The sequence below is a fragment of the Bombina bombina genome, chromosome 9 (assembly GCF_027579735.1).
Source record: "Bombina bombina isolate aBomBom1 chromosome 9, aBomBom1.pri, whole genome shotgun sequence".
Lineage (NCBI taxonomy): Eukaryota > Metazoa > Chordata > Amphibia > Anura > Bombinatoridae > Bombina > Bombina bombina.
Genome location: NC_069507.1, coordinates 232,697,899 through 232,712,861, shown reverse-complemented (window position 1 = coordinate 232,712,861; position 14,963 = coordinate 232,697,899). Strand labels below are relative to the sequence as shown.

At 37.1% G+C, this 14,963-nt stretch overlaps 1 protein-coding gene across 1 annotated transcript in view; it reads left to right on the top strand.

The window, feature by feature from the left end:
• The window catches only part of ATRNL1 (attractin like 1), a 1,671,159-nt gene that overhangs the window by 717,956 nt on the left and 938,240 nt on the right, over positions 1-14,963 (top strand). The window lies entirely within an intron of this gene.

Here is a 14,963-nt window from a genome sequence, read left to right as displayed (position 1 = left end):
AAATGCAAACGGAAACGTATTAGAATGTGGACTATACAGCAGCATTTTATATATTGCTCCCTATCTTGACAATATAATGACTCATTGTACAAACCACTTTTGTATCTGCACGAACCAAGTTGTCACGTTATCAATTAAATACATACCATGGTTTGACTTGTCTCAGTAAAATTTCCTTTGTGCATTAATTATTCTCTTTAAAAAAAAAAAAACAATAAAAAAACAACTTAGAAAATGTCAAATGGAAACAGTCAGTTAATATAATTGTCATGTCTCTTTATCCACTATCCAGGTAATATGCAGTCTGGTCAAAACAAAATCAGCCACTCAGAGCATCACAATGGAAGCAATTATTCCTAATAGTGTAAATTGTAGCTAAAATGGCTTTAAGCAATGCGAGCTTTTATTGAAATAGTACCCAGATGTGTACATGCTTAAATAGCATAATCTAACACTTTAATAAAATAATGATATTATATGTCAGTCTAGAACTACAGGTAACTGATCCTCATGTCATGCGGAGTAATGTGCTACGCTGTTTGTATGACATTAGTGTAACATTGATTGTTCTTTCTGATCTAAGGAAATAAACCCTACAGGAAGAAAATTCTATCCAGATTATTCACGGAATGTTGGAGAACTCCTTTGTACTTTAGTGAACCAAATAGTGAACCGATACCATAAGACAAGCCGCTGAAGTGTCATAAAATTATGGGAGTATCACGTTAGGACCAGTGTTCCCTCTAAGCCTAGTTTTGTGAGCAGCTCAGCAGTGCAACAGTTAATAAGGGAGCCACACCTTGCAGTCTGCATTGTGTAGTATTTGCTAATTGCTCTAGTTAACTGTTTCACTACTGGCCCGTTCACAAAACTGACCTTAGGGGGAACACTGGTTGGGACTTCAGCTCAGCCCCACCCTCCGCTCTTCAGCTACCATTCTCTACATCAGAGCTTTCCAAACTTTTCATGTTGGCGACACACTTTTTAGACCTACATCATTTTGTGACACAGCAATTCAGTTGTACCAGCAAACAGGAGGTTAAACTAACTTGTTGTAAGAGATACGTACACATACATATATATATAATAACTAAATGTATTTACAAGTAACAGTATGTATGTGCAAGAATTAAAAACAGTTTAATAACACCAATAGCTACTTACTATTTTAATGGGCTGCATGAGGTTGATGGGATGAAAACAGTTTCTGAATATCTGGTAGAATATTAGCTAAAGACACTCGCATTTCATCATCAAGCATTTTTAAGCTTCCACTTCCTATCCATATATCAAGAGCATCAGCAGCAATGCACTACTGGGAGCTAGCTGCAAAAAAAACCCCCACTGACTTCTGACTTCAGCTCAGCATTTAAGCTGCCACCCTCAGAGCTCTGCAAGTCTGACTGGCTAGTGCCTGCGCTGCAGACACACTGCTGTCCCACTCACTGACTACACGTGCAGTCACGAGCCAATTAAAGAGACACACGTGCAGTCAGGAGCCAATGTGCCGCCAAAGCCGCCAATGGGAATAGTTTCAGTTCCCACTGAGCTGTGCCAATAGGTTAAGATGATCTGTGACCCCTAGGTATCAATCACGAGTCATCCATGTGATATGCATAGCATGCAGGCAGAAAGTCAGAAACCAAAAAAAAAATTAAATTTAGAAAAAAATTTGCGCTGAAGCAGGGACACACCTACACACTGCTGCCGACACACTAGTGTGTCCCGACACACAGTTTGGAAAGCACTGCTCTACATAAATAGCTGAATGCTTTGATGATGACATACTTGCAAACTGCAACAGCCTAATTAAAAGGAGCATGAAACTCTACATTTTTTTCAATATTTGAATAGAGCATTCCATTTTAACCAACTTTCCTATTTACTTCTGTTATTAATTTTGCTTAATTCTCTTGGTATCCTTTTTTTTAATAGAGCAAAAATGCACTTCTGGGAGTTAACTGAACACATCAGTAAGCCAATGGCAAGAGTCATATGTGTGCAGCCACCAATCGGCAGCTAGCTGTCAGGGACCAATAGAGAAGGTTTGGTTGAAGAGACAAATATTGAATGTTTGCTGCATGCAGTACGCCCCAATTATATCTGATGCTAAATGACAGCATCATGTTTGTTATTCTATCAATCTTCCACCTCTGGTTTTCTTTCCATACTGTCTGGGATTCTGTGCTTGGTGATCCAAGACGTCTGTAAGAGCCATGGGAGCATAGCATGAAGATCAGTACTACTATAGTGCTGTCATGTTCTGTACAAAAGACATGAAACCTACTCATAGTGATACAATTCAGTATAAGTCTGTAAGAGCCATGGGAGCATAGCATGAAGATCAGTACTACTATAGTGCTGTCATGTTCTGTACAAAATACATAAAGCCTACTCATAGTGATACAATTCAGTAGATGTCTGGAAGAGCCATGGGAGCATAGCATGAAGATCAGTACTACTATAGTGCTGTCATGTTCTGTACAAAATACATAAAGCCTACTCATAGTGATACAATTCAGTAGACGTCTGTAAGAGCCATGGGAGCATAGCATGAAGATCAGTACTACTATAGTGCTGTCATGTTCTGTACAAAATACATAAAGCCTACTCATAGTGATACAATTCACTAAACGTCTGTAAGAGCCATGGGGCATAGCATGAAGATCAGTACTACTATAGTGCTGTTGTGTTCTGTACAAAAGGCATGAAACCTATTCATAGTGATACAATTCAGTAGACGTCTGTAAGAGCCATGGGAGCATAGCATGAAGATCAGTACTACTATATTGCTGTCATGTTCTGTACAAAAGACATGAAACCTATTCATAGTGATACAATTCAGTAGACTTCTGTAAGAGCCATGGGAGCATAGCATGAAGATCAGTACTACTATATTGCTGTCATGTTCTGTACAAAAGACATGAAACCTATTCATAGTGATACAATTCAGTAGACTTCTGTAAGAGCCATGGGAGCATAGCATGAAGATCAGTACTATTATATAGTGCTGTTGTGTTCTGTACAAAATACATAAAGCCTACTCATAGTGATACAATTCAGTAGATGTCTGTAAGAGCCATGGGGCCATAGCATGAAGATCAGTACTACTATAGTGCTATCATGTTCTGTACAAAGACATAAAGCCTACTCATAGTGATACAATTCAGTAGACGTCTGTAAGAGCCATGGGAGCATAGCATGAAGATCAGTACTACTATAGTGCTATCATGTTCTGTACAAAAGACATAAAGCCTACTCATAGTGATACAATTCAGTAGACGTCTGTAAGAGCCATGGGAGCATAGCATGAAGATCAGTACTACTATAGTGCTGTCATGTTCTGTACAAAAGACATAAAGCCTACTCATAGTGATACAATTCAGTAGACGTCTGTAAGAGCCATGGGAGCATAGCATGAAGATCAGTACTACTATAGTGCTGTCATGTTCTGTACAAAATACATAAAGCCTACTCATAGTGATACAATTCAGTAGACGTCTGTAAGAGCCATGGAAGCATAGCATGAAGATCAGTACTACTATAGTGTTATCATGTTCTGTACAAAATACATAAAGCCTACTCATAGTGATACAATTCAGTAGATGTCTGTAAGAGCCATGGGAGCATAGCATGAAGATCAGTACTACTATAGTGCTATCATGTTCTGTACAAAATACGTAAAGCCTACTCATAGTGATACAATTCAGTAGACATCTGTAAGAGCCATGGGAGCATAGCATGAAGAATAGATCAGTACTACTATAGTGCTGTCATGTTCTGTACAAAATACATAAAGCCTACTCATAGTAATACAATTCAGTAGGCGTCTGTAAGAGCCTTGGGGGCATAGCATGGAGATCAGTACTACTATAGTGCTGTCATGTTCTGTACAAAATACATAAAGCCTACTCATAGTGATACAATTCAGTAGACGTCTGTAAGAGCCTTGGGGGCATAGCATGGAGATCAGTACTACTATAGTGCTGTTGTGTTCTGTACAAAATACATAAAGCCTACTCATAGTGATACAATTCAGTAGACGTCTGTAAGAGCCATGGGAGCATAGCATGAAGATCAGTACTACTATAGTGCTATCATGTTCTGTACAAAATACATAAAGCCTACTCATAGTGATACAATTCAGTAGACGTCTGTAAGAGCCTTGGGGGCATAGCATGAAGATCAGTACTACTATAGTGCTATCATGTTCTGTACAAAATACATAAAGCCTACTCATAGTGATACAATTCAGTAGATGTCTGTAAGAGCCATGGGAGCATAGCATGAAGATCAGTACTACTATATTGCTGTCATGTTCTGTACAAAAGACATGAAACCTATTCATAGTGATACAATTCAGTAGATGTCTGTAAGAGCCATGGGAGCATAGCATGAAGATCAGTACTACTATAGTGCTATCATGTTCTGTACAAAATACGTAAAGCCTACTCATAGTGATACAATTCAGTAGATGTCTTTAAGAGCCATGGGATCATAGCATGAAGATCAGTACTACTATAGTGCTATCATGTTCTGTACAAAATACATAAAGCCTACTCATAGTTATACAATTCAGTAGATGTCTGTAAGAGCCATGGGAGCATAGCATGAAGATCAGTACTACTATAGTGCTATCATGTTCTGTACAAAATACATAAAGCCTACTCATAGTGATACAATTCAGTAGATGTCTGTAAGAGCCATGGGAGCATAGCATGAAGATCAGTACTACTATAGTGCTATCATGTTCTGTACAAAATACGTAAAGCCTACTCATAGTGATACAATTCAGTAGACGTCTGTAAGAGCCATGGGAGCATAGCATGAAGATCAGTACTACTATAGTGCTATCATGTTCTGTACAAAATACATAAAGCCTACTCATAGTGATACAATTCAGTAGACGTCTGTAAGAGCCATGGGAGCATAGCATGAAGATCAGTACTACTATAGTGCTGTCATGTTCTGTACAAAATACATAAAGCCTACTCATAGTGATACAATTCAGTAGACGTCTGTAAGAGCCATGGGGGCATAGCATGAATATCAGTACTACTATAGTGCTGTTGTGTTCTGTACAAAATACATAAAGCCTACTCAAAGTGATACAATTCAGTAGACGTCTGTAAGAGCCATGGGAGCATAGCATGAAGATCAGTACTACTATAGTGCTATCATGTTCTGTACAAAATACATAAAGCCTACTCATAGTTATACAATTCAGTAGACTTCTGCTTTTGGAGGCTTCGGATACCTCAGAATGCAAAAGAAGGTGGCCCTTTGTGCTGGGCGGCTATTTTCGGAGTCAAGTTTATATTTGTGAATTTGCACAGATTTAAGATTTAAGTGTGTTGCTGTCTCACAAGTGTAAATTTGGCTCCAAAATGTACAAAAAAAACTTGATAATAGAAGTAAATTAGAAAGTTGTTTAAAATTCCATGCTCTATCTGAATCATGAAAGAACAAATTTAGGTTTCATGTTCTTTTTAAAGCATCTATATGCGGTTAAATTTTGAGTTAAAGGAACAGCAAACATAAAAAAATAATGTTACATAATTCTTCACTATGTGCGAATTATATAGCAACACCATCAAAAAAAAAAAAAGCTATGTGAGAGATTTAACTCTCCAAATGTATACTTACCTTCCGCTACTCGCCAGCCTCTTCTGATTTTGTTTTCTTCTTAAAAGTGCCTCATGGGTGTGCTGTGTAATCACAATGCGCCTGATCATGGCATTAAACTAAATGTAGCACACTTCCGCAGCTGTAGGCTGCTTTACCAAGCGCAGGAGTGCGCTACATTTAGTTCAATGGCGTGATCGGGTGCGCTGTGGTTAGACAGTGCAGTGACGCACTTTTGAAATAAACACATAATCAGAAGAGCCTGGGGTGGATCAAAAGATAAGTATACCTTTGGTGGTTAAATATCTGACATCTCTTTCATTAATTATGTAACATTCAGCTAGATTACGAGTTTTGCGTTATGAGTCAAATAGCATAGTTACGGCCCATAACGTTTCATTTTCCCTAACGCTGATATTACAAGTCTTGCCGGTATAGGTGTACCGCACACCTTTTAGTCCGTCACACAACTTCAGTACCGCACTTTTAAAAAAGTCCTTTTTCAATGGGACTCCCATAGCACCAGTATTACGAGTTTGCCTAGGAGGCCAAAAAGTGAGCGGTACACCCTATACTGACAAGATCCGTAACCGCCATCTAAAGTCAGTAGTTATGAGTTTTACTTACAAATCTGTAACATAAAACTCATAACTAAAGTGTTAAAAAGTACACTAATACTCATAAACTACCTATCAACCCCTAAACCGAAGCCCTCCCGCATCGCAAACACTTTTTAACATGTATTAACCCCTAATCTGCCGCTCCGGACATCGCCGCCACTATTAAAATGTATTAACCCCTATTCCGCCACTCCCCAACATCGTCGCCACTATAATAAACCTATTAACCCCTAAACCGCCGCCCTTCCGCATTGCAAACACTATTTAAATATTATTAACCCTTAATCTGCCGTCCTCCCACACTGCCACTATAATAAACCTATTAACCCCTAAACCGAAAGCCCCCATAACGAAATATACTAAAATAAACTATTAACCCCTAAACCTAACGACCCCCTAACTTTATATTAAAATTACAATTTCCCTATCTTTAAATTAAATTAAAACTTACCTGTCAAATTAAATAAATTAATTTTAAACTAACAATTAAACTAAGATAATTATTAAACTGCAATTAAACTAACTACCAATTAAATTAAACTAAACTACACATTAAAAAAATCCTAACACTACTCTAAAAATTACAAAAAGTATCTAATTACAAAAAAATAACTAAATTACAAAAAACAAACACAAAATACGAAAAATAAGAAACAAATTTTCAAAAATAAAAATGAATTACACCTAATCTAATAGCCCTATCAAAATAAAAAAGCCCCCCCCCAAAATAAAAAAAGCCTAGCCTACAATAAACTACCAATGGCCCTTAAAGGGCCTTTTGTTGGGCATTGCCCCAAAGAAATCAGCTCTTTTACCTGTAAAAAAAAATACAAACCTCCCCCAACAGTAAAACACACCACCCCCACAACCAACCCCCCAAATAAAATAACTATCTAAAAAAAACTAAGCTCCCCATTGCCCTGAAAAGGGCATTTGTATGGGCATTGCCCTTAAAATGGCATTTAGCTCTTTTACATGCCCAGACCCTAATCTAAAAATAAAACCCACCCAAAAAAACATTAAATAAACCTAACACTAACCCCCGACGATCCACTTACAGTTATTGAAGTCCCGCTTGAAAGATCCATCCAGCCGGCAAGAAGTCTTCATCCAGGTGGCATCTTCTATCTTCATCCATCCAGCGTGGAGTGGGTCCATCCTGAAGACATCCGGCATGGAGCATCCTCTTCATACGGGCGCTGCCGTAAACTGAAACTTCAATGCAAGTGACGTCATCCAAGATGGCGTTCCTTGCATTCCTATTGGCTGAAATATTTCAATCAGCCAATAGGATTAGAGCTTCTAAAATCCTATTGGCTTTTCCAATCAGCCAATAGGATTTGAGCAGCTCTCATTCTATTGGCTGTTCCAATCAGCCAATAGGATGAGAGCTCATCTTGGATAACGTCAGTTGCATTGAAGTTCCAGTTTACGGCAGCGACCGTATGGAGAGGATGATCCATGCCGGATGTCTTCAGGATGGACCCGCTCCGCACCGGATGGATGAAGATAGAAGATGCCGTCTGGATGAAGACTTCTTGCCGCCTGAATGAGGACTTCGCCAGCTGGATGAAGACCGAAGAGGCCACCTGGATGAAGACTTCTTGACGGCTCGATGGATCCTTCAAGCGGGACTTCAATAACTGTAAGTGGATCGTTGGGGATTAGTGTTAGGTTTATTTAAGGGTTTTTTGGGTGGGTTTTATTTTTAGATTAGGGTCTGGGCATGTAAAAGAGCTAAATGCCCTTTTAAGGGCAATGCCCATACAAATGCCCTTTTCAGGGCAATGGGGAGATTAGGTTTTTTTTAGATAGTGGTGGGTTTTACTGTTTGGGGGGGGTGTTTGTATTTTTTTTTTACAGGTAAAAGAGCTGATTTCTTTGGGGCAATGCCCCACAAAAGGCTCTTTTAAGGGCCATTGTAGTTTATTGTAGGCTAGGATTTTTTATATTTTGGGAGGGCTTTTTATTTTGATAGGGCTATTAAATTAGGTGTAATTCTTTTTTATTTTTGATAATTTGTTTCTTATTTTTGTAATTTAGTGTTTATTTTTTTTAATGATAGGTTTTTTATTTTTTGTAATGGTAGGTTTTTTAAATTTTTGTAATTTTAGTGTTTGTTGTTTTTTGTAACTTTAGGTTTTAGTGTAAGGCAGGTTAGGTTTTATTTCACAGGTAAGTTTGTATTTATTTTAACTAGGTAGTTAGTAAATAGTTAATAACTATTTACTAACTAGTCTACCTAGTTAAAATAAATACAAACTTACCTGTGAAATAAAAATAAAACCTTAGCTAGATACAATATAACTATGTTATATTGTAGCTAGCTTAGGTTTTATTTCACAGGTAAGTATATATTTAGTTTTAAATAGGTATTATTTAGTTAATAATGGTAATTTTAGTTTAGCTCTATTTTAATTATGTTAAAGTTGGGGGGGGTAGGGTTAGGTTTAGGGGTTAATATAGTTTAATTTAGATTGTTGCAATGTGGGGGGGGCTGGTGGTTTAAGGGTTAATGGGTTTATTTAGTTAATAATTGTAAATTTAATTTAGCTATATTTTTATTATGTTAGTGGGTGTTAGGGTAAGGCTTAGGGTTACGTTAGGGTTAGGGTTACGTTAGGGTTAGGTTTAGAGGTTAATAACTTTAGTATAGTGGCGGCGACATTGGGAGCTGCAGATTAGGGGTTAATAGTTTTATATAGGTGGCGGCGATGTTGGGGGGGCGGCAGATTAGGGGTTGATAACATTATGTAGGTGGCGGCGATGTTGGGAGCGGCAGATTAGGGGTAAATAACATTATGTAGGGGGCGGCAGATTAGGAGTTAATAACTGTATGTAGGTGGCGGCGATGTTGGGGGCAGCAGATTAGTGGTGTTTAGACTCGGGGTTTATATTAGGGTGTTAGGTTTATTTAAACATTATTTTCTTTTCCCCCAAAGACATCAATGGGGCTGCGTTACGGATCTTTTGTTTCTGCGATCGCAGGTGTTAGATTTTTTTTTTTTGCCGGCTGTCCCCATCGATGTCTATGGGGAAATCGTGCACGAGCATGTCAAAGCAGCGCTTGATTTTGGTGCGGTATGGAGCTCAACGCAATCATATCGCCCGCACAAGCCTGCTTTTTTAAAACGTGTAATAGCAGCACTATAGGGAGGTGAAATAACTCTGCTTTTGTGGCGGTCGTTAAAATCCCTATATCGCTCAAAACTCGTAGTCTAGCGGATTATTTTTTATGTTTACTGTCCCTTTAAAATACTTTTAAGTAAACCCATTTTTAGTTCATAATCTGTTTAAGTGATTTTGATTGAGGAGAGGGTAATGGAGCTAAAATAAAGCAAATACAAAAAGCCGGAACATACAAAAAGCCGGAACATACAAAAAGCCAGAACATACAAAAAGCTGGAACATACAAAAAGCAGGAACATACAAAAAGCCGGTACATACAAAAAGCCAGAACATACAGAAAGCCAGAACATACAAAAAGCCAGAACATACATAAAGCCAGAACATACATAAAGCCAGAACATACAAAAAGCCAGAACATACATAAAGCCGGAACATACAAAAAGCAGGTACATACAAAAAGCCGGAACATACATAAAGCCGGAACATACATAAAGCCAGAACATACAAAAAACCGGAACATACATAAAGCCAGAACATACATAAAGCCAGAACATACAAAAAGCCGGAACATACAAAAAGCCAGAACATACATAAAGCCAGAACATACAAAAAGCCGGAACATACATAAAGCCAGAACATACAAAAAGCCGGAACATACAAAAAGCCAGAACATACATAAAGCCAGAACATACAAAAAGCCGGAACATACAAAAAGCCAGAACATACATAAAGCCAGAACATACAAAAAGCCGGAACATACAAAAAGCAGGTACATACAAAAAGCCGGAACATACATAAACCGGAACATACAAAAAGCCCGAACATACAAAAAGCCAGAACATACAAAAAGCCGGAAAATACAAAAAGCAGATACTTACAAAAAGCCGGAACATACATAAAGCCGGAACATACATAAAGCCAGAACATACAAAAAGCCGGAACATACAAAAGCAGGTACATACAAAAAGCCGGAACATACATAAAGCCGGAACATACATAAAGCCAGAACATACAAAAAGCCGGAACATACAAAAAGCCGGAACATACATAAAGCCAGAACATACAAAAAGCCGGAACATACATAAAGCCGGAACATACATAAAGCCAGAACATACAAAAAGCAGGTACATACAAAAAGCTGGAACGTACATAAAGCCGGAACATACAAAAAGCCAGAACATACATAAAGCCAGAACATACAAAAAGCCGGAACATACAAAAAGCCGGAACATACAAAAAGCCGGAACATACATAAAGCCGGAACATACAAAAAGCCGGAACATACAAAAAGCCAGAACATACAAAAAGCCAGAACATACATAAAGCCAGAACATACAAAAAGCCGGAACATACAAAAAGCAGGTACATACAAAAAGCATGTACATACAAAAAGCAGGTACATACAAAAAGCCGGAACATACATAAAGCCGGAACATACAAAAAGCCAGAACATACAAAAAGCCAGAACATACAAAAAGCCGGTACATACAAAAAGCCAGAACATACAAAAAGCCGGTACATACAAAAAGCCAGAACATACAAAAAGCCAGAACATACAAAAAGCCGGAACATACAAAAAGCAGGAACATACAAAAAGCCGGAGCATACAAAAAGCAGGATTTCTTAAAGGAGCTGTTAAGCATTTGCTTTGATTTATCTGGGGCTTAAGCTCAAGTTATCACTTAAGTTCTAGAATCCACTTGGATATTGAAATAAAAATATAGAAAAAAAAATCACATTTGCACAAAGTAATCCAATCTGCCATATATCATTTAAGTATTTATTTATGGACACTATTAGACTTTATTTGCTAATTTTGCTTGTTAGTGAAAACATAGTACTGTACATTGTAGCTGATTAGACATCCATTGTGCTATTTATTACATTTATTTACTCAAACACAATAATTCCCCAGGACTTTTTACACAAAAGAGTAACTAACTCTGGCTGTAATAAGAATATGTTGTGAGGATTTCTGATTTCCATTGTGTTTAAAGAATAGAGAAATGTACTAAACCAAATGTTTCAAAAATAAGATGTTTAAAGAAAATAAGATGTTTAAAGAAAATAAGATGTTTAAAGAAAATAAGATGTTTAAAGAAAATAAGATGTGCCTACATGTGTTGGGTCTGTCTGCGCATACCATAAATCAGTAGGTTCATATCCCTCCTCCACAATTTTTAGGGGGAAATAAAAATTACATGTCTAAAACATGATATTAGCAATATGGACACATACTATATATATAAAACCATATGATTTCTAGCGCAGTACCAACTTCCTAGCTCATGTGGGCTGCAGAACATTAGTTTAGAAGCCTTACATTTATAAATGTATGGCTAATTAAACACACACCTAATAATTTATTTCCTAAAAATGTAGAGTGGCACAGGACCAGATTCAGATAAGTTTTCAAAGTGCCCTCTTTTTTTGCTGTTCTCTCATCCAACTTGTTTGGCCACCCTCCAAAAGTCCCTAAAGCACACATTTTAGTTCCACCAATTTTCAAGCTGCCACAAAGATAAAGGCATGCATTCTTAGTTCTGGTTTATCTCCAGAGCCTCAAAAACTTGTGCAGAGGGCCACATGTGGCCCATGGGTTGCCAGATTACAATCCCTGATCTAGAGGGTCATGTGAAGACAATAGTCTCTGCTACTTATAATATTAAATTTCAATTGTGTATTTTTTTAAAGTGGATGGATCAGCCTTTTTGATCAATCTATTTTACTGTTCTGAAAATAATTTCAAGTGAATTACTTATTTAGCTAGATGGCTATGTCTCCCCTAATTGGAATTAGGAGACTTCTATTTTGCATTTGGAGTCTAAGGGATATATATTTAATTCTTGCCAATAGACACTGTTCCAATCTCCTCTATATTTTATTAATCCAAACATATTTTGTAATAAGTTAACAAAATAACAAGAGTATTGCATTGAGCAATGATACTTTTTTTTATTGGACTAACTATACATTTATAAGATGATAAGCTTTTGAAAGAGTGTCTTCCTTTTTCAAGTCTGACTTGAAAAAGGAAGACACTCTTTCGAAAGCTTGTCATCTTATGAATGTATAGCTAGTCCAATAAAAAAGTATCATTGCTCAATGCAATACTCTTGTTATTTTGATATCTAAATCTCTGGACGAACACGGCTATTCCAATCAACATAATAAGTAAATTGCACTTGTTATCTAGAGGGTCAACTGACCCGTCATTAGAAATAGAAGATTTTCCTCTGTTAAATATTTGGTGCCTTGTGTGTTTAGAGTATTAGGTCCATTCAACATGTATTACTATAAACCTGATGTCTAACAGGTGAGACTTTTCTTATGTTGACACTGGTCAAATGATACCAGAGAGTTAGGTGGCATTTTGGTTGAAAGAGGAGATTCTCCTCTTTCCAAGGAAGGCTCAGATGCCATTTGATCTTGCATATGATGGTATGTTGAGTGCTCTTTTACTACTTAGAATCATGGGCAGGTTTTATTTCTGACATATATACTAATGATTCACTGGAGGTGTAATAAAAGTGACATGTTAAAGGGACATTGAACCCCTTGGGATTTTTATATAAAATTAAAAACTTTGCAATATATCTTCATAATTTAGCTCTGATAATTGAACATTCTAATTATCATTACATGGAATGCACCTGCTGACTTCTCTAAGGTTAACTCTGCTACATATCTGTCCCTAATTGGCTTTATCAGATAACATCTGCAAAACAATGCACTTTATACAAAGTTTGTGACATTGGCTATCCTTGTTTTCTGTAGAATAAAATCCAGATAGACTCCTCCAAATAAGGCAAATGGTGGGTGGAGTTTGGCTGTTGAAACAATAATTACATTGAAAAGAATGTTTATTTGTTTTAAAAAGGTTAAGACTTGGCTGATATGTTATCCTATAGCATCACAACAGAAAAAAAAGTATTGTAATTACATGTTTACTGCCACTTTAAATATTAAAATCGTGAGGTATATTCCTATATTCTCAATGAGCTTTTTGTGCTGGTTACCAAGGTTCTCTAAGTTATTCTCAAATTTAATGCCATCTCTATCCTCTAAAAATCAAATGTTTGCTAATTTTTCAGATTACATTAGATACGTTTCATTAAGATCTCACACACACCATATTATAACAAAGAGGAAATAGAGAGACACACTCAACTGAGACAGAACAAAATCTAGAAAAACTTCTGTTCTTGTTTATAAGGCCTGTGTCACTCAGGATGCAGTCTCTTTTAGCACGCTTTGCCTGAGCAAGAGAAAACAACAAACCCCAGGCATATGTTTTGGCCTCTTTGGGGCCTCGTCAGTGAGGTGCAGTTGTCCAGACGTGGACTCCTTGCACACATGCCCTAGCGAGATGCAACTGCACCTCACTGATGAGGCCCAAAGAGGCTGAAACGTACATCTGTGTTTTGTTGTTTTTTCGTGTTCAGAGGTGAATTGCCTGGTTTAATCGAGGCTGGACTGTCATTGGGCATAGTGAGTTAAAAGAGACTGCACCCTAAGTGGTACCGGCCTTATGAACAAGCAAGGACGTTTTTCCAGCTTTTGTTCTGTCTCAGTTAAGTGCGTCTCTCCATCTTCTTTTTTGTACACAGCAAGCCATGAACAATATTTGTGGACAAGAGTTCTAATATATATATATAATTTTTCAATCCGAAATACATTTAAAAAAATGTGCCTTTGTAGTACTTTTTGGTATCTAATCTTATGAATGCTCAGTTCACATTTCAGCAAACGTGCTCACTTCCTTGTTCCATTCATTTAATTTTAAAATAGTGAACAAATCACACTTTTAAACTATGAACCATTTTTGTTTAATATATGTATAACAGATTGTTGTTATTGCAATTAATTATGTTTTTGGATTTTATAACAAAAATGTCTTTCTGGGTGATGGGGTTTCTTGGAAACATCAAAATATTTTTTGGTCTGTATGTATAACTTATTTTAGTCATTGGAGTGGTTCCTCCCTCTGCACTGAGCTTCTGCAAAATGCCCCAGTACCAATGCCCGGCAATAATTTATTTTGTCTTATTGGATGGGCCATGCAATTCATTGGAACCACTTCCGACAGCCCAATTGTTGATCCACAACTCTGATAGATATATATACGGCCCATGTAAAATGATATCATTTTAAGATTAGAGGGACAAAAAACATGTAATTACAATTGAATTACTATTTTTGTAAGTCTGAATGCTATTAGAGCAGATTAACACCTTGTTTGTTGCAGCTGTTTTTATTTCTCAAACTCCACACATAAGGTTTTCCACTCTCATTTTAACAAATTCTCTGTTTGGCTTCTGCAGAAATGATAAACACACTAAATTAACACACTTTAGGAAAAGATATTTGGGGAGTCTATGAGTAAGCGTCACTAGGGGGCGTGAAATGCGTCAGACTTCCGTGCCTCTGTTCTCTGTCCATGTCTGTGGGACTTTTTCATTTTTCAGATTCAATAAAGTGTTATTTATTATCAATACAGTAGTATTGCCTGCTACTTTCTTTGGAGCCATTTTGTAGAGTTATGCTTGTGAAACCTGTCATGTCATTTTCAGAACTAAATTATTGGAA